Below are 21,641 nucleotides of genomic sequence, written 5' to 3' on the forward strand. Positions count from 1 at the left end.
TATTCAAAGAGTAGTGGTCAATGGCTTAAAGTCCAGATGGAGATCTGTGACAAATGGTGTCCTTCAGGGGTCCATATTGGGACCGATGCTGTTTAATATCTTCATCAATGATACTGACAGCGAGACTGAGTGCACCCTCAGCAAGTCTACAGATGACACTGAGCTGAGTGGTGTAGCTGCCACACCGGAAGGACGGGATGTCATCCAAAGGAACCTGGACAGACTGGAGAAGTGGGCCTGTGTGAGAACCTGATGAGGTTCAACAAGGCCAAGTGCAAGGTCCTACACCTGGGTCAGGGCGATCCCCAATTTCAGTACACAATGGGAGATGACGTGGTTGAGAGCTGCCCTGCAGAGAAGTACTTGGGAGTGCTGGTGGATGAAAAGCTCGACATGAGCCAGCAGTGTGTGCTCGCAGCCCAGAGGGCCAACCGTGTCCTGGGCAGCATCAAAAGAAGCATGCCCAGCAGGCTGAGGGAAGTGATTCTGCGCCCCTATTCCTCTCTTGTGAGACATCATCTGGAGTACTGTGTCCAGTTCTGGAATCCTCAACGTAAGAAGGATGTGGAACTGTTGGAATGGGTCCAGAGGAGGCTACAAAGACAGTCAGAGGGCTGGAGCACCTTCCATATGAGGACAGGCTGAGAGAGTTAAGTTTGTTCAGCCTGGAGAAGAGAGGGCTCCGAGAAGACCTTATAGCGACCTTCCAGTACCTTAAAGGGGCCTGCAGGAAAGCTGGAGAGGAACTATTTATAAAGGGCTTGTGGTGATAGGACGAGGGGGAACTGGTATAAACTGGAGAGGGGCAGGTTTAGACATTAAGAAGAATTTCTTCACCATGAGAGTGGTGAGGCCCTGGAACAGGTTGCCAAGGGAAGTTGTGGATGCCCCCTCCCTGCAGGTGTTCAAGGCCAGGCTGGATGGGGCCTTGGACAGCCTGACCTAGTGAGATGTCCCTGCCTATAGCAGGGGGGTTGGAAATAGATGATCTTTAAGGTCCTCTCCAATGCTTACTATTCTATGATTCTATGAACAAAGGTTCTACACAATGATCAACTTGTGCTCTGTTTACTGCATCTAGTGCACCAAAAATTCCAAAATCGAGGATGGGTATTACTGCATTTTGTCAGAAAGTCAGGATAGAAGCTCACAATTCTTGTCTTATACTAGAAGAAAAATTGTCCAATGAGTTCTACTGAGAGGTCTGTCAAACAAGAAGATTCAAGTGTCCTGCGAAGGGCTGAACTGAGGTCATGAAGCCTTTGAGTAATAGTTGTTAAAAGGAATTGTACCTACAGTAGTGCACGTTTTAGATAAAATGGAAAACTAAGACCTAGATATAAATGCAGATAACTAGAGACAACTGATTACCAAAGTAATTAGCTAGAGGCCTACTTTCAGAAAGCTGCAAGTCCTACTTTCCGCCTCTCTGTAAAACAGCAGACTGTGGAATGCAGGATCGCATGTGGGTAACAAAAAGGATGTAATAGTCTTGAAGAATAACAGAATCATAGAATCATTAGGTGGGAAAAGACCTCTAGGATCATTGAGTCCAACCATTCCTATCAACCACTAAACCATGTCCCTGAGCATCTCATCCACCCATCTTTTAAATACCTCCAGGGATGGTGACTCAACTCCCTCCCTGGGCAGCCTGTTCCAGTGCCCAATGGCCCTTTCTGTGAAAAAATCTTTTCTGATGTCCAGCTTGAACCTCCCCTGGTGGAGCTTGAGGCCATTCCCCTTTGTCCTATCCCCTGTCTCTTGGGAGAAGAGGCTAGCTCCCTCCTCTCTACAACCTCCTTTCAGGTAGCTGTAGGGAGCAATAAGGCCTCCCCTCAGCCTCCTCTTCTCACAGCTAAATAACCCCAGTTCCTTCAGCTGCTCCTCCTAAGACTTGTTCTTCAGCCCCTTCACCAGCTTCGTTGAAGAAACCATTTATTTTAAATCTACTTCCTCATCTTGATAAACCTTGCTTTTGTTAAAGTCTCCTCTTTTAGATGTAACTACAGACAAAGAGAAAACAGATAGACAGAAAAATTAAAAGGTACCACACTCCTGAAAGTGCCACAGTTCAAAGCTACAGATCCTGCAGACTGCAGTCAGCCAACATGGAATCCGAAGCAACATGAGAAGCATGATTCTATGATTTAAACAGCAATCACAGAAGAAAGACCTAGTACTGACACACTTTTCCAACACACCTTTGTTTTTCAACAGTCTAGCAAGTTACCTTTGCATTCTGACGAATGCAGCAGATATGAGCTGTGGATACACAAAAAGCTTTTTCCCAGGATTTCTGTGTGACACAAAATAGCCATGACTTTGTCACAGTGACAGAGATTGCTCAAAGACATCCTTCCCTAATAAGCTCCTCATGCATCAAAAAAGAAGTTACAAAAAAAAATAGAAAAACCGCAACAGTATAACTCATGGGGGTGGGGTTTTCTGGGGGGGAGGTTGAGGGTCACTAGTGTAACTAAGAATAAATTTATATCTCTTTCATGCACCTTTTTCTTCTCCTCTCATGTCTCTTCCACTCTCTCAGGCTATAAGCAAGCATTAAAGAGAACAAAATTATCTTCAAAACAGTGTAAGTACTCTGACCAAGTACATGAATTATTTATATACAGGATATTATCAAATACACTTGTATTCAAATGCTTTTAAAAAAAATCTGACTCCTATCCCCAAGAGACCACAGTGGCTCTTCTTTAATTATTGTAGTCTACCAAAACTGCAAATAATAGAAGAAATACTCCCCTAACATACAGCAGTGTAACTCCAGTGAGTTACGCTAAGGACTAAAAATAAGTGTTAGACTCTCTCACAGAGAGGGCAAAGTCTATGGTGTAGCCTGGAGAAGAGCATCTCTGACATTGTTCATTTCATTATTTATTTGATTGCATAAAAAGAAAACTTCATAATTTTTTTGAAAGAACAAAGTTAAGTAACTGAAATCAAGAGAATAATGGAACACACACTCAAATGTATTTGGTTTACATTACTAAATGAATGTAATAGACATAAAACCAAATTCTTCCAAACCAAAAATATCTTTAAAATGAAACACTTATTTTTTTTTCCCTGAAAAAAATCCCACATATGGACATTTCTCACACCGTTACAAGCCACAAAAGAATCAAATGAGAGAACCACCAGTGTACACATAAGTCAAAGCTTATTTGACTTTTGATATCCTTTTGTTTCTGGGTAATAAGATGCTGAAAATCCTAGCTCCTGATACACCACTCATCTTAGAAAGCTTTCTTACTTGTCTATCTCTCTACATTAAATGGAGGGTTTGTGTTGCCTGTGGGAGTGCTTCAGAGAACAACAGGTGACAGAACTGGATTATGAAAACCACAGAAATGTCAAAGGATCTCTAAGACAGGTCCTTATTGGCCTAATAACAACAAAACCCCCAGAATTGCCTCAAAGTGAAACAAAGGCTATTAATCTGCAAAACATTTACACAGTAATAAGCAGTTACCTTAAACAGGCCAAACAGTAATGCTCTACAGACTGCACTCCCACGTCTGCTCTGTGGTTACATCTCACTTGGCTGGCGTAAGCTTGCATACTGGTGGAGACGGTAGAAGTATGTCCAGAACATAATGAACTTCAACCCACGCTTCCAGTGACACCAGAAAGAACTTACCTGTTAGAGGGAGGTATCCTAAGAATATGTATGTTCACAAATGAGCAATTTTAGGTCTGAGATCGAAATTGTATTTATTTGTGTGTTTTGTTTGCCTTGGAGATAAAAATCTTTCCTATTCTGTTCAGTTCACTTCTGACCTCCTGAGAGCGGTTAAAAGAGAATTACTACATCATTAATTGTACAGTGGGAAAATAAAGGTTTAGAAGAAAAAAAAGAATATTATAAAATACAGTCCTAGTTCTCACATCATGCAAAGCAGAGTCTGAGTGAAAATTTCTTTCAGCGAACACAAACAGCAAGATTTTCAGCTACATCTAGGTGGTTCTAAGGTTAAGTGAGAAGAGTGGCTGTCTCAGCCAATAACCAGCAATGGTCTCAAAATTACTTCAAGTACTGCCTTATGTAATGACTCCCACTCGTTCATGCTCTTCTGTGATGCACTTCCATGCAAACACAAACACACATGTATGCAGAGAGGGCTGCTCAAACACCTAGGTTCTTTAGGAAATCTAGCTAATTAAAGAAAGTAGTAATTACTTACACTCAAGAAAACTAAAAGGCTAAGTGTTGAGTCAAGCAAGACTAGTTTTTAATAAAGAACCACCATATTGCAAGTCCTTTATGCAATGTGGAATAAAAACATTGCATTTGAATGGTAATTCTAACATTAATGAGTTACGTTTTGGTCAGACTTAGGCTAGGTTAGGTTTAGATCCTTACTGTTCTTTAATGGCATGCATTCAAAGAGTATCCCTTTAAATACTTAGATACCATTATTACCATAGCACTCTTCTAGTTTTCATTTGAGGTGATTTCCTCTCACACAGCACTAACAGCAGTATATTTACAATCCAAGTACTTGCCAATATAGATGTATTAATTAGCTTTGTCTGGAATGGATTTCAATTAGGTTGCATGTATAACCTTGTACCCTGCCAAATTAAAGCAAAGAGTATAACAAATGGTTATAATAGAAGATTAAAAAAACAGTTTATCAGCACAATGCACCCTCAGCACAAAATACTGCAACCCAGGGACACTTTGCATTACCTGTGGAAAGGCTCCTGGTTTCAAGCTTAGGACGCTGTACTGCTTTGGCACTTTTAAAGATCTCCATTCTTTGTCCAAAGCTGCCACCATCTCTTTAAGCGTAATGTCATAAGAACATTTTTGGCTTTTGTTAAACTTATCACACCTGTTTTCCCACCTCTGGTAAATAATCCTAACCCCTTTGCCAGTGGAAATCTCATGAGAATGATCAAAGGTTCTTAAGACTGGAAACATCCTTGAAAGTATGACAAAGTGAGAGTAGGTTGTTTAGGTTTTCATTTTTACTACTTCATAATTTTATTTTAAGAAATGATTTTTCAGAAGTAATCCACTTAAACCAACTTTTAGAGGACCAAATTTACATTCCCTTCTAAACACTTAAATATTAATTTACAGTATAAGCAAAATATGTCCCTTCCTAACTGGAAATTAAATGAACTGGACTCACTCAAAGAGAGGAGGACTTTTAAATAGTATTAAAATAATCTAGGTAACATTATCACTATTACTTCCACACTTATTTTTTTCCCTCATTCTTAGCTGATATATATCTTATCGGCATATAAACTGACTTCACCATTTTGTTGCATTGTCCCACTTCCACATATAACTCTAGTTTTCTGTTATTTAACATCATACAAGCAATTTGTCATAAATTTCACTAGCCCTTCCCTGAAATTAAGATCTTTTTAAAACAGAAAATAGTTTGATCATAGCCAGATCTAAATAATCCTGAACTCAAAAAATATTTAAAACATAAACAAAGAAACTTAATTCTAAAACCAATCCGTATCAGTGTTGCTGACATACTCACTCCTGTTGGGCTTGGGAAGAAAGCAACTCAGATACAGCCTGCACCCAGGAAGCAGGATCCCGTACCTCAGAGGGCTGCTCTCTGCAAGGCTAGGAAGCAGCATCTTGTACTTTGGAGGTACTCCAAGGTACAGTCCTTGGTCACTGTGACAGATTTGTGGGCCTGTTATAGAGCTCATTCTGTGGAAAACCATACTTCTATGACTCATCTTGGAGTTTCTTCTTCCCTTGTTTTTTTCCCCATTCATTTCAGCCTTCAGCTGAAAGCCACTAACTAGGGAAATTTTAGCTGTTCAACCCTTTCTTGCATAGCAGTAGAAAATATTCAGTCTGCACTGTAATGATCACCATTTTCTTTCAAATATTTGAAATGGGAATTAAAAAACCTAAATTAAACACATCTCCAGTTATCATCACATTATTTAAATACTAGATCACAGTGTTTTTTATAAAAATCTCTTCCTCATATCCCTCTAGGATCTTGTGAGGGAAGCACTAAAAGTCAAAAGGTCCCATCTGTACCAGCTGTAGTCATTTCTACCAAGACATATAACAGACCTTCCAGTACAAAGATATGATATGCAGACACTGTAATTTCTGGAAAAGTAAAGAGTTTTCCCTCATTTTCTTTGAACACCCACCACAAAAAGCCAACTTCTGTCAAGCAGTCTAGATAACCTGGTTTAGCACCAGCTGCCATGCTGACAGATGATGAGGCAGGCAGTCTCCAGAGCCCGCCTCTACAAACTTGGACACTTCTATACCAAAAGCTCCTAGAAAACAAGCCAGCTTGCACCAAAGCCTCTCAGCCGTTCCATCTGTGCAACCTAACTGTTCCACTGCATCGACAGACTTTGGACATTGTAGGATTCGTTCCCACATCCACAAGGCGAAGATACTCAAACAAGAAGGCTTATCTCCTTGTTGGGTCAGGATTACCAAGAGAAACAAATCCAACAACAACAAAAACATGACAGCATAGGACCAAGTTTTTCCCTGATCATTGTGAGAGGACACCTAGGAAGGAAGAAGCGGTGCATTCCATCTAAGCCAGCAAACAGAATGCAATGAAGAATTGAGCAAGAGGAAGCAGCAGCAGTAGCAACAACCACTACTTCAACAAAGCAACCTTCTCAACACCTCCAGATTGGAAATCAGGCTTTGAACACCATCATTCAGCTACAAAAACAGCACTATGGTCTCTCCCTCATTTCTTCACAGCCCTGAACAGTCCAATCTATACCCTCCTGTAACCCCTGGAACTACCTGTAGTCACAGTTATCACCACAGATTTATGCTGTGGGTTCACAGACTATGATCCAGAGCCTTGTCTCTGAGTAAGCCAGCTCAACAGTGAGAAAAGGCATAACTACACAGACAGACTGCTACTTGTCCTCAAACTGTGGTCATCATTTTTTAAAAAAAATCTGCAATCCTATTCTGAAGCCCAAGATCACTACAGCACAGATGGAATCTCTTTTCAGTGCGCCAGTACTTTGATCTAACAAGCCTATCTGTCACCGCCTTTGTCAATGCCAGTGTCAATACCACCATTCTAAAGAGGCTCAGATGCCCTGTTCTTGGAGCCGAAGTCTCTGCTCTCTATCACTCTACATATGAAATCATATTTGGTCTCAGTTTACCTTCTAACTTCCAGTTAATATCATACTTGCTATCATTACCTCTGCTTCTACAGTGAAGCATGTATTCAGTGTATTATTCCTTCTTAGTGGGCCACATGATTCTCCTTTAAATAAAAGAGTCATCTATTATGCAGGCACATCAGGGAAATTGGTTTTCTGTATAATCAAAACATTTAATCTCAGGGACATGAATTCACCACCTGTACGTGGAACTTCTGAAGTTCCTTTAAAAGAAGCTTGATGCTGACAGGAAACAAAGAATGAATGAGATATTGACCAGATTATATCTCACTATCTCAAACACAAGACAGGCCCAGGGAAGAGTTGTGGCCACTGCTCTTTACACTGATACAGAAAACACTGGCAGATAAACTCTTTCGGTACCAACACCTTCTCACAGGAAAGGTGAAAGGGCATTAAATGGATACAAGATTAACATTTTAAGTTGACACTGTCAAGTCCAAGTCCTCCGTTTTTTACTGATCTTGCAATTTCTCACACATTTTTGAGCAAGTTTTTTTTAAGCTTTTCATAAGTAATTTGTGTTGCCTTCCCCTCACTACCTCTCTAACTAAAATTAAGGCCTTGCAACAATCTCTCTCAACATGCTCAAAGAGGGAAAAGAAAGCTATTACCAGTTTCTGATTTGAAGATACTGTAACTCAGAAATATATATACTGTACCTTTAAAATTTTAATTCTCGTAATGTTCATTGCTAAGCAACCAAGTTTTCTCACTAAACACCTCTTTCACCACAGTCACGACTGACTAGTAGAATTGATAACGAATTGATAACGTGATTCAGAGGAGAAAGTGAGGCAAAGTTATCTATATGCTATTCATAAAGGACTAAACTGAAAGCATCTATTCAATTTTGCTGGTACTAAAACAGAAGGAAAATGTCTGCTCAGTAAAACAGAACTGCAATAGTTAAGAAAAAACACTTGGGAGTTATTTAACGATTACTATTCAAATGAGAGTTACTATTAAAAAGCTGGTGCTAGAAATACTCTATTCAAAACCTGCTCATTTCAGCAGGACCAATGGAATCAGAGAAGACAGGGTAAAAGAATGGATCACACAACTTCCTTTTGGTCCCTTATGGCACTGCCTTTCCACTATCTCAGAGTGCTCTGAGCTCTGCCCTGCAACAAGGTGATCATACAACACACAGAGCATTAAATGAAAACTATTTTATTTACTACCTCTTTTCACCAACTTCTTAAGCAGCCTTATTTGCTTTCTGTCATTGCAGAAACTAAAGTACAAAATGAAAAAAAAAACAAACAAACAAAAAAACCTCTGATCCAAGTTTTTTTCTCAAATGTCTCTCTCACCTGAATAATAAATACAGATGACAATGATTCCACAGTATTTATTTTAAGATTGGGGAGGGTTTGTTTTCCCTGCATATATTTGAGATACATGTACTTAATAAGTTTTTTTTAATAACACTCCAAGAAAAAAAAAAAAAAGATCTAACTGAATACTGACACATGCAATGGTAACATCCAGGGGAGTTCCACATGCACAGTGAGAAATAAATATTGCAAATTCTCCATTGGGATTTCCTGAACTGTCAAGATAAACATCTTCACAAGAACTAAAAACCCGGCACAGTTTTTATTAAGAAAATTAAGTTATTCCCTGCATGGACTCAGCATAAATGTTAATGTCTCAGTATCTTCATTGCACTCGCTGATTGTCGGTTCCTCAGTACAGAGCCCACCCTGTCAGGCAAGCATACAGGAAGAGGCATCTTTCTGGAAGAAGGCTGTTCTAAACCGCAGCCAGGACTTTGATTACTGTGGCTACTTCTACATCAACAGAAGCTGAGTGAAGCATACACAGACATATATCCAAACTATTTCACATCGCTAGCTCACACGCCATGAGCAACCAAATCATAACAACATGGACTGCCACACAAACTGCATAATCCTAGCAAGATTTCAGAGTACTTGTTCTACAAGGCATGAATGAATGAAACGTACCATCTTCGCAACTACACAACAGGTATGAGCACTGCAGATCTTCTGCAGCTACGCCTCATGATTACTATGCAGACAGTGGATAACCCTACAAACACAAAAGCTGACAACTTCCTCGTTCCACACATAGCGATTACAGTATATTAAGAGTCTAAAACCATGGAAACAATCTGAGCAGACACAAAGAGAAAGAAGTCTTTTTAAACATGATTCAGTGTTCAGAGACCCTACGTCCAACAGGATCTTCAACACTGCAGTGTGCTACAGCACAGACCAGGGTGTACTCTAAAGACGCTTTCTCAGAGTATGTTTTTGTATTCTTTAAAGACTTCCCCAGTGCACTACTAAGTGCCATTTAAAAGACAGTACAATTAGGGCCTGCAGCACAAAACAGAAAAACAAAACCCTGAAATGCACTGCACAAGTCTTCAGGGACGTGACAAAACGGTATTTATTAGGCAGTAGTTATTGTCAGAGGACAGAGGCAAAGAGCACCTCCAGCTGCAGAGACAGCCCTGGACTTCAGATAGGTCCTCAGTTTTGGAAACCACATTTGTACAGTGCTCTTGAAAACAATGACACAACTCAACGGTGGTGTTTTCATGGCAGTGAACACACAACCTTCTGGCTGCACTTTTATTTCAGGAGCCATACAGATATTGCACATTAACTGCTCACTGCTTTGAATATTTTCTGAGGCAGTGAATTATCTTATCTGCTGAGAAAGAAGCGCTTAAAGCTGACAAAGTGTATGAGTCACAAATAAAAATGGTAGCATTTTCTCATTCTAATTATACAGTGAGGTGTTACACATCTGCTGGGACAGATTCACAACTGAAGAAAAGCAGAAAATACTCTAAAATTAACATTTGGGTATTTCAGAATTGATTAAAAAAACTGGCAGAGTTGCACTGCGGGACATTATGTGCAATTCTCTTTTGTCCTCAACGAAAAGAAAAAGGGTTGATTACTTGTAGATTTTTGCCTATGTGTTTATACACCTTGAACCACCAAGTTTCCATGTTTATCATTATTTTAAGCACAGATAACAGGAATACATTACCATTTACACATGCATACCATAGCAATACACCTGCTGTAATTCAACAGGAATTAATACTTTTCAACAATTTATTTTTTGAACCTGAGAATGAATTCTTTTCAGCATATAACAAATGTGGCAGCTTAATGTATTAAATTTTCATTTACTGCGTCAAACGTTGCAAAATTGTAGGAAAACAGGATAAAACAGGTTCTTGCTTAAGTTGGCCATTTTGAAATTAAAGCGACTCCAAAATATAATGCTTCTGCAAAAACACAATATTCATAACTTGTAATGACAGTTTTGAGTGCACCTCTCAGTAGTGTCAACAAGATCACACGACCAAGCACTCTGAATTTACCTAGAAGGACTGGGAATAAAGAACTCTGCCCTTTTAGTCCTTTTAAAACTGTATGTTAAATATTTTCATTAGTACTGTCCTCGAAGCTTTTGTACTTAGCAAACAACACTCATATAGGCATCACATCATTAACAGACACATAGCATATATATTCTGAAATAGCTTCCATTAAAACACACACAAGTCACTCAGTGAAGGAAAATGAGTACATCGGGCTTTAACCAAGATAAAATCAGCTGGCTTTTGATGTAAATATTTGGCATTTACATCACTTATATTGCTTTGCTTCTTGAGAAGAAAGGAATCTTCCTTATTTGAAAGGAATCCTCTTATTTTAAGGTACTTAAAATGAGCACATGTTCAAATACTTTTTGTACTTTTTAATCTAACAAATTAAACCAACTTGTTTCTCTGTTGTAGAAAAGATGGTCTAAACCAGAGGCCTGAGCACAGACCTGCAGCTTATTTGTACATTTAGACATGTATAATCAGTATTCCCAGAGCATGAACCAAGTAAACCAGCATTTTTAACACAAGTATGAAAACAGCAGATCAGAATTTTTAGTCCCTTGATAATGAGAGCCATATAAATGACAGCATTTTGATTCAGTTTAATGGATTTTTTTTCTTACTTTACTATGCAGTGCCAGCCTCAACACATTAATAGGAAGTTTCAACATTGTCATTTTGATGAACAGAACAGAGAGACCTTAAATTTATACAAATCAGAGGCCTAATATTGTGTAGTCTTTTATCAAGCCAAACTCAGAACACTGACAAGAAAAATATTTTAATTTTTTCTACTCATTTCTACTCATTATGACTTTTCTGAAATAAAACACGGATACACACTAAGTCTAAAGCAAAGTTCTAGCAGGTCTCCTTGTCCTGAAAATTAATACTGACACCACAACTAAAATATAGCCTGCTGGCTAGCAATAATTTTTATTTATATGCTTCTTCCTTTCCAAGTCAATTCAGATGAAAAGAAAATAAACAAAAGAAATGAAAAGGAAACGGAAAAGGAAACGAAAAAAGAAAAACGAAAAAAGAAAAAAGAAAAAAGAAAAAAGAAAAAAGAAAAAAGAAAAAAGAAAAAAGAAAAAGAAAAAAGAAAGAAGAAAAAGAAAAAAGAAAAAGAAAAAAAGAAAAAGAAAAAAGAAAAAGAAAAAAGAAAAAAGAAAAAGAAAAAAGAAAAAAGAAAAAGAAAAAAGAAAAAGAAAAAAGAAAAAGAAAAAAGAAAAAGAAAAAAGAAAAATTTGCCATTCCTGTTTCTGTATCTCTCTCTCTCCCCCTTAACCACCTTTGGAGCAGAAGAGCAAGGAATGTGACTTAGCATACTTCTGCTACAGAGGCAAGGAGCAAAGTAAGATTTTCAGCATTGACTCACCAATTAAGGTGAACATAGTCACCATCACCACCCAGCCTTGAAGGGATAGTCTTTCTTAACAAATGCTGAGGGAATGCTTGTAATAGTAGAAGAGGTTCAGCTCAATTTGAAGAATCCACACACCAGAATATACAGAACTGTCAATGACTTTAGGGATATCACTAGGCTTTACCTTTCTGATCTTCTTGTGCCCACCTGTGTCCTGTCAACACAGAACAGTGATGGAAACAATCCCACCATATCCACACACACGCAAATGCAGGCAGACAGACACACCTATATATACATACACAAGCTCTTAATCTGCCAATGCATCACTTGATACATTTCACAGACTCATTGAGAATAGTGTTCTTCCTTCCCCAATGTTGCAAAAACTTAATTCACTCGGTTGCTTTTCTTCCTCACCAACTTCTAGCCCACTGTCCTCAAAATCCCTTCACCACATTTGGCTCAGTTTAAAACAAATGACGAATGCTGTGCAAGAACTATGGCAATGCAGGGTCGCTGCCAATGATGTGAGGTATGCAAATGAGTTAGAAGACCAGCTAATTTTCAGGTTTGATGAGAATACCTGTGAGTACGACAACCCAGATGCACACAATTGTGCCATAGACAAACAACAAAACACCTCAGCTAGGAAGCTACTTGTCCATGACTCTCCCTGTAGTAAGAAGAGGCTGACAGGCTCATGCAGGCCAGCTGGAAAAGGGGTTGGGTGGGAGTTTTTGAGGCGCAAGCTAGGGCATAAATGTTTGTTTTGAAACGCAGATCAATTATACAATGCATCTCAAAAAAATAATTGCACCTGTGCAAATGGGAACAACATCCTGCAACATAAAGTCAAGGAAAAAACATCGTGGTAGACAAAAAACCCTCATATTTTCATGCACCTATACACTTTCATGCAAGAAAATAGTTGTATAGCTACCACCCTGAGGACCTCAGTTTCTCTTTCCACTTCAGCATTGCTGAACGCAAGCAACTGGGCTGGGCTACCAAACAGCATGTCAGAGGTCAGAGCAAGAGTATCATTCACCAGTGACGAGATTCAGATGAGTTACATCCAAGAGTCACTACTTACTTCCCAGACTGCAAAAGTTTATGAGCATCACTCTGCTTTTTTATGGTCTTTTTACTGGAGAAACATTAGATTAAATCTACAACTCTAGTGATCAAGATCAAGCCTTAAAAGAAAAAAAAACAAGCAAACAAAAAAAAAAACTAAAAAACCAAAAACCCCAACTTCCCACATCAACCACTGTTCCAGCAGGTTACAGTCACAAATCCTTTTTTGGCTGACCTTGGTGAAAACTTCCCTGACCAGCTGAGCAGAAGCAGCACTGAGAAACACAAAACAGAAGTACAGCATTTTTCTACATCAGAAATAAGACCTCAAAGAGGTGCTCAGAACTCACGTTTTTCTAACTCTGCTCACACTGTAGTACTGTACATCACAAACACTGGGTGTATGCCTTGTAGGACTGTCTGGCAAGTTTAAAGAGCATGACAGGATATCTGTGATGTTTTTCCATGGCTAACCTTCCATAAATGATTCAGAATTCACCTAGAGACATTCCAGACAATGCCAGGAAAAGAAAAACATGATTGTGTTAACAGACCACAGGGAAAAGAGTAACAGCATTTCCATCAGCCAGAAGTTTGAGAGATCATGGGCACTTCTGAAAACCCAAAATAAAAGCAATTAAACACCAAGGTCACAGTAGAACTGGAACATTAAATAACAAAATGCATTCTTTGCTGTGCAGATACATGATGGCTCTACAGCCTTATCAAGCCCAAACTTCCAAAGAAACCATTTTGCTCTAGTGATGACTACAGGATTTAATTCAAAACATAGGATAGAAGCAATATCATAGAATGGAAAACTGGTAGGAAGGTATCCCTTTCCACCTCATTCTAAGGATACTGTCAAGTTGTGTTAAACTGAAAAACTGTACTTAGAAACTGCAATACTACCTCAATGTTTGAGATACTTCAGATTTCAGTTAATATTTTGAATGATCACTGACATTCGTCTTAGAGTGCCCATAAAAGCAAACCCTCTCATGTGTCACATCAATAGAAATTACCTGTGAAGGAGTTAACCACAAATCAAGTGCAAACAGCAGAAATGCAAAGGTAGTATAGAATTTAAGCTTTTCACCTTGAGCTTCAATCATTTTGTCACATTCATCAGTAAAAATTCAGAGGGATAAGGTGGACACAGTTGGAATTACAGACGAAATGGCAGGAAGAGGTAATGCCGAGCACAAGGCAAGTATAAAGGCCAGACTTGTGAAGGGAAAAGAATATCTCTATTGGATTAGACATTCAACCATGTTTCCAAAGATAAGGGAAAAAAAGTAATAAAAAAAAAAGTAGACAGCAAACACACATTCGCAATAAGTTGTTCTAACAGTAATATAACACCTTTCCACCCATCCTCTAACAATCTCAAGCAATTACAAGCTAGCATTACTGCTACTCACAAAGTCTGCTGTACCTACCAAGACAACATCTACACCTCAGCTGACAACATTACATAAAACAGGAGTGTTTAACCCCTGAAGAGATTACTTATCAGTAGTTCCTTATAAATCAAGATCATCCAAAACCAAAGCAATACCCTAGTTCACCTACTCCATGTTCTAAGAGGAGACTGTTTGGTACTACCTACTCTGCAGATCCAAATGACCCAGTGCTCCAGGACGTAAAAAAACCATTGTGACTGCAGTTAAGTCAAAAACACATCAAGGATGTGATGCATCTTTCCATCTTATCTTATACTAAGCCTAATTTTGTAATTGAATATTTAGAGCAGTATTCTGATAGACTAAACCAAATGCTCCTTTCACCAAAACTCTGAGGAGCCTATAAAAACAGGGTGTTCGGTTTCTAAATGTCTCGACAACACTGGGTGGATCCTTGCATGCTGTGCCATTCAACAAGAGGCAGGATGTGCTCAGCCTTAGGACATACACTTGCTGATGAACTGAAACAACTGCCTTAGTTTGCTAAAAACATGCCAGAAGCAGAGAGAGTGCTCGCTCAGAAAGTATCAGACAGTACCTTTACAGAAAGTAGCAGGAAGAGCTTAGAGGCATCTTGCGACTTTAGATTTTCACACCCATTCCCTTGCTTTTGCAAAAGCAAAGTCAGCCCATCACTGATTAGGTCTGCTTTGAGCAGGGTGTCAGACCTGATGACCTTCTGAAGCCTAATGCAAACTAATTATTCTTTTGTTCTAAGGGTCCTTCATTCATATCATGATAACACTACTCATTTCCGAGATGAAGTAGTTGGAAAGTCACCTTCAAGAAGACAAGAGAAAAAGCCTACTGCTTTGCTTTTGGAAATGAAAACAGCAAATCCCTACACTCCAGCAACTTCATCTCCAACCTTCTAAAGGGAGATTTATATACGGACCGGGTCCGAGAGAATAAGATTCTTCAGCGTGGTGGGTTACTTTGTTTTAAGGCATGTTCTTTTATTTATTTTTTTGAATCAGGACAACCTAGGAATCGGACAAAGGAAAGACTTGGCAAAGAGTCTGAAATTAGTGTTTGATCTTAAAAAAATGGTGGGGGGGCATTAGAGGGAGGAATCACGTGTGAGTTTTAGTATAAAATTCTCAGAGTTTTAACTTTATGCGATTTGGCTGAGGTGTCTGCAGGCTCATTAAAGGAAGGCATATGTTAAATTTCTTGTGGATGTCCTTACTAAAAATAATCCGAGTCCAAAATCTTGGATTCAGCCTAAACTGATGCTCTGTCCCTGTTAGAGCATTCCTCTTCAGACACTGAAAAAGAACTTGACTCAGATAAGCAGAACAGATATTGACTTTGACAAGTAGACTCTCTACAGATGAACTGAATGTGGAAAAGGTGCTCTTACCTCTCAGCTGCATAACCAACAGGCACCTTGGCCTACGCTAGGACTTAGGAAAGGCTTTAGTTAAACTGTACTATGATATCCTAATGAAATTCTAGAAGAGGCCTACAACAAACTGTGTAAAGCCTAGGTTTTATTTCGACATGGTGATTCAACCTGCTTTGCTGGCAAACAATGTCAAAAATAAATCACATAAGAAAATGAAATGCAATAGCTACCTTTAAAACTCAAAGACAGCTGAAGCATGTATTTAAACACAGAAAGACTGTAACATATATGTTCGAAGCAAATCTGCCAGCTAATGAAAAATTTTGCTTAGTAGGGCCAACCTCATTAATAAATTGTTCACCTCAGAACAATAAAACCTACCTTTAGGAGAAGCTATACTGCTTAGCCCTGCACTTCCAAATATGTTTCCTAAATCTGAAATATATCAAACACAGTAGTACATACCATGCCATCAGGAAGCCTAGATCTGTAAAGATATTCTTACTTCTAGACGAATTATCAATAAGATCATGAATACATTGTTTTGAATATAGCTTATCAACAAAAAGGGACAACAATAAAAAAGCACATTAACAGATAATAACAGAATATTAAAAATACCAATATTACTACTCAGACATGTTATTCACTTGTAACGCCAAGCAAAAAAACCCAGCCTTTTACAATAAACTTACAAGAAATATGGTTTTACATATATATAAATGTATATTTGTCCAGCCATGCACACATGGCTGAACAAAGCCCTTTATATGCAGTAGATTCCATGATCAAGAGGACAGTTTTCTCAGGAATGTGTATGAGTTCTAGATAGCACTACAGATATTTTAATTTTTTTTACATTCTAAGATAGACAAATCCATATATTAAACTAATTACAATGTGGCAACACCTGAAAACTTCTTCTGAGTATATAAGCTACATTTCTTCACCTTTCCAAGCCCTGCTTCTGTAACTAAACTTCCCTGCTGCCTTCCTTACTCCCAAAAGCTCCAATGCTTCTACTCGTGATGTGAACAGTAACAGAGTTCAAGTGACAGAAGCAATTTGTTTTATTTCTGATGTTCACACATCTATAGTAGAATTATAAGCGTTTAACAAAATGACATTTCAGTTGCAAACTGTAAAGTGGCTAGGAAAGTCAAAACCAGTAGATGTCTACAATGGAATAATTTGCATTTGAAAAGACGTCCAGAAAGATCAAAGAACAAAAAGACAGAACTTACCTCGTTCACAGCAGTTGCCAGTAAGAATTTCTTACTACTTCATCTGCATATAAAGTGTTATTGCTATCTATTCACCTTCTGAACACCTCCTTTCCATTCTTTCTGAATAGTGAGCTTGGATCCCGTTACATCTTCATTTTTTTAAATACCTCTAAAAGAGGTCATTGCACCGAAACGGACTTGGGAAGCTTTACAGATCGCTTCTATTATAAGTCGCTAAAGCAGCAGATCGTTTTAGAAGATAAACAGATTACAGGTCCAGAAAACGTTAACAGCCACAAGACCCGATACACGGAAAAGATACGACAGTGGAAAGGAAAAGACATATTCCAACGGCAATTACACTGTTCTGGATTGGAGGGTGACCTTGACGTTCCCACCAACCCACTTTTCCAGCAACAATCAAATATAACTTGACCGGTGACATTCGCTCCGCCCGTGACACGCGCCGCTCGGCCGCGCGCCCCCCAGCGCCCCCTCAGCGCCCCCTCAGCGCGGGGCCGGGCGCGGCCGGGGGGAGCGCCCCCGCCGCCGGAGCCGCTCCGGCGCACAGTGGGAGTTCACAAACGACCAACAGCTTATTTTTTTTTTTTTTCTAATCCTACTTCCCACGATGACAAAACCTGCCAATCGCTGAACCGCAACCGGAGGTTAAAACCGAAGCCGAACGGTGAAGCAGTATCACACGGTTCTCGACGAACCCGAGTTAATTGGGATCCGCGTTCACCGATCCCAGAACACGCGACCCGGCCTCCGACCGGCCCGCACCGGCGGGGCTGCGGCGGAACGGCGCGGCTCCCGAGAACGCGGCCCCCGGGCAGGCGAGGCGGAGCGCAGACCCCGCCCGCGCCCCCCGCCCACTCGGCGCGGCCCGGGGGGCCCGGGGCAGGCGGAGGCCGCGCCGCCGGGAGGAGGGGCCCGGTCCCCCCGCGCCCTGCGCCTCACCCGGTGCTGTCGCTGCAGACGCCGCCGGCGGGGCTCGGCGCGGCCGCGGCACGGGCCCCACTGCGGCCGCTCCCGCCGCATGGAGGGGGAAGGGCGGGCCGGCGCGCGGGGAGGACGGGGGCGGCCGCGGGAACGGGCTCAGCGCCGGCGGGAGCCCGGACGCCGCTGCCGCCGCCCCATCGCCGCCGCCTCAGCCGGCCCCGCGCCGCTCGCCCGGGCGCCGTCGCCTGGCAACCGCGCTCGGTCCCCCCCCCGCCGCTGCGGCCGCGGAGGGGAGGGGCGTGCGGCGCGCGCGGAGGGGAGGGGCCGCTCGGCTCGGAGCAGGGAGGTGCGGAGGGGCTCCCGGAGGCCTCGGCCCCGGTAAATCTGCCGTCCCGTGCTCCGATCCCGGGCGTGTGGCGGCCTCCTGTCAGTCCCGGGGCTGCTGAGGGCTGCCTTCGGCTTCGCAAAACTTCCCGAAGCCAGCGTCAGCTCTCCCGTACGCCAGGAAGTGCGGTAGTAGGATTGGGGGCGGCAGTCGCAGGGGAAGATCTTGCAAATGTGACTCGAGTATGCGTTAAAGGCTCAAAACTCAATGGGACAGAGAAGGAATCCATTTCCATTTTAAGCTCCTGGGAATTTAAAGCAAATTTGACGACTTAGAATGCATCGATTTGACTCACCCGCTTTGTGATGTTTAGGTTTGACGGCATTGCTGCCATCTCTACTTACCTAACGCAGCAGTATGTTAACCGAAGTCCAGTCCTGTTGCAGGCTTTATTGGGAGCTCTTCTCCATTAGACTTGATTCTCTAGTGCTGTTTGTTTCATAAATCTTGTTGCACACGTTTTTCAGAACAGAACTATTCAGCAGGAAAGGACCTACAACAGGTGTCTGCTCCAGCTGCCCAACCACTTCAGGGCTGGCCAATAGCTGAAGCTTGGTGTTACAGGCATCATCCAAATGCCTCTTGAACACCACTCAGCTTGGGGCATTGACCACCTCTCCAGGAAGCCTCTCCCAGTGTTTGACCACCCTCTGGGTAAAGAAATGCTCCCTCACGTCCAGTCTGATCCTCCCCTGGTGCAGCTTTGAGCCATTCCCAGGCATCCTGTCGCCTGATCCGTGGGAGAAGAGCTCAGCACCTCCCTCTCCATGTCCCCTCCTCAGGAAGCTGCAGAGAGCCATAAGGTCGCTCCTCAGCCCCTCTTCTCCCAAGGAGACAAGCCCAGAGCCCTCAGCTGCCCCCCACAGGACATCTCTTCCAGCCCTTCACCAGCTCGGCTTCCCAGCTCTGGGCATGTTCAAATACCTTCGCATCCTTCAGTGGTGGGGCCCAGCACCTCACACAGCACTCCAGGTGTCTTGGTATCAGTCCTTACAGATTTCCACCTGCCGTCATGTCTCCAAGACAAGAAAATTCTATCCTAGAGGTAAGGGAGAATGGCAATAGGAATTATTCCTCACATACTGTGTATGTAACAATAAAGGTATCCCTACATCTGCATTACATCATGAAAAGTATTCCTAAATCCATAGTAACACACCATAAGTATCACACTTTATGACCACTTTGAAGTACTTTGAAATATGTAGAGTTAGTATATTTTTGTCCTATTTTTTTTTACATGGAGAGAAAAATAATTGCTAATGCTTATGGTTTTCTTTATGGAATTCAAAGCAGAGTAAAGTAAAGAGTTCAACATCTGAATTTTCATATTCTGTCCTCAACCTTTTAGTTTAGCTTGTAAAATGAGAAATGAAAAATAGGATAAACACTGCAAATGTTGGCTGAGATTCTCATCACTGCTGTTAGAAGGGGCTTGCCTTCACTTCCTCTCATATCCTCGCCCTGCTTGCTTTCACTCCCTCAGTGTCTTAGCAACAAGATTTGCTGGCCCGCTGTAGCTAACTTGTCTCCTACTCCCTCAAATCAATTAGTTAATCTATTTAAATCATTCATCAAAGAAGCCGCCTCTTTTGAGCACACAGCTCTCTTAAGGATCAGCAATAGTGCCTTCAGTTTTTAAGGCAGGAAGGGTTTGCCATTGCCTGCATTCATATCAGGGTCAGATAATAAGTCAAAAATCTCCCCATTCGCAACTACTGCTTATTCATTATCTGTTCCAGAAATAAGTCTTCTGCAATCCCAGCAAGAGTGCATTTGCAAAACCTGGATTTTTATAATACAGATAACCTCTCAAAATCATTACTTTGAAGACTCTGAAATAAATTTTATAATGCTTGTAACCTTCACCATATTTCTTAATTTATTAACTAGTGAAGTGATAGGAAAAGAAGGCAGATGTTCTGTGCAAGTCATCTGAGTTTTTAACTCTCTAACTATTGATTATTAATTGTAATTAGCGATAAATAGTTTATCAACACCAATAATCCTTTTTCTGAGTGGGAATGTTTGATTATCACTGCCTCTTGCTTAGGCATTATGTGAACCTCAACTATTGCTTCTCACAATGCCCAGCACTCTCACCTTTTTTTCTTCATTGGCACTTATTTCTTGCCTCCTTATATTTAGGTAAATTATTTGGAATGGGAACCACCAGGTTTTGTCCTTGTATTTCTACATTATTACCCCCTGCTCTAGTGTGCCAGCTTGCCAGACATGGGTATTCATACCTGAGGGGGAGCGCTGGCCCTTTAGCCTGCAGCTGTAGATGCAGCTGGGTCAAGATACTCAGTTTTGTGACCATGCGCCGTTACTTGCGCAGATCTACCACATGCCCTGTAAATATGGCCATGCTGTCTTGCATTCAGCCATCTTTCATGTTTCCCCAAACCCTTACCGTTCTCGTTGCTCTCCTCTGCATTCTTTCAATTTTTATTTTTCACCTCCTTTTCAAAGAACCAGACCAGACACTATCAAGTCTGATCAGTGCCGAGCAGAGGTTAAGTACTCTCAGGGCCTTTCCACACAACATTTCCGTAACACATCCCAGAGCAACTGGTCTGTTCTTACCAGCCTCCACCACCGACCGATGAGGGGCCCGCAACATTCATGGAGACCACGGTATCGCTCCTTGTACATTCATAACACACACAAGTCGATGGTTGTAGAATCCAGTTTCCCTTGAGCTTAGCAGTCATTCTAACGAGCTGATGTTTGGGCTTGCAGGTGAGGGATCATGAATTTACGCAGCAGATCCCTTAGAAGGGATGCCAGGAGACCTTCTGAAGCGTTGAGCTGTAGCTGTTAGATTCATAATTTAGAACACAGTGCTCAGTATAACTCGTTACAGCAGCAGAGGGAAAATAATCGCCTGGCTGAGGCAAGTCGGTACTTCAGCCTCTGTGCGGTGCTGATAGCCTCGGCTGGGACGCCTGCGGAAAGGAGCGGTCCCTTCAGTCCAATAATCACCTCAATCCAACAGTTCTACGTGCATTGCTTTTCCTTTCCATAGTCAAAAGAAAACCTAGAGCACAAAACGCGTTCCTCCTGACCTCCGGACACAGCCAATCCGCGAGCGCAGCACCACCCCCGCCCGCCCGGCCCCGCCCCGCCCCGCCCGGCCCCGCCCCGCTCCGCCCGGCCCCGCCCCGCTCCGCCCGGCCCCGCCCCGCTCCGCCCGGCCCCGCCCCGCTCCGCCCGGCCCCGCCCGCCGGGGGGAGAGGCCGCGGG

General features: G+C 41.7%; 1 protein-coding gene across 4 annotated transcripts in view; it reads right to left on the minus strand.

Annotated features, from left to right (window-relative positions):
* ZC3H12B (zinc finger CCCH-type containing 12B) overlaps positions 1 to 18,226 on the minus strand; it is a 29,832-nt gene extending 11,606 nt beyond the window's left edge. Inside the window, exon 1 of one of the 4 annotated variants that reach the window (XM_069867740.1) lies at positions 18,026 to 18,226. The gene's annotated coding sequence lies outside the window, so the exon portion shown is untranslated. Of the gene's footprint in view, positions 1 to 1,034; positions 1,495 to 13,372; positions 13,521 to 17,080; positions 17,286 to 18,025 lie in introns of those variants that run through there. The other 3 variants (XM_069867742.1, XM_069867741.1, XM_069867739.1) reach the window with 3 other exon arrangements.
* Between the last annotated feature and the right edge of the window lie 3,415 nt (positions 18,227 to 21,641).

This window comes from Phaenicophaeus curvirostris, chromosome 13, assembly GCF_032191515.1.
Source record: "Phaenicophaeus curvirostris isolate KB17595 chromosome 13, BPBGC_Pcur_1.0, whole genome shotgun sequence".
Lineage (NCBI taxonomy): Eukaryota > Metazoa > Chordata > Aves > Cuculiformes > Cuculidae > Phaenicophaeus > Phaenicophaeus curvirostris.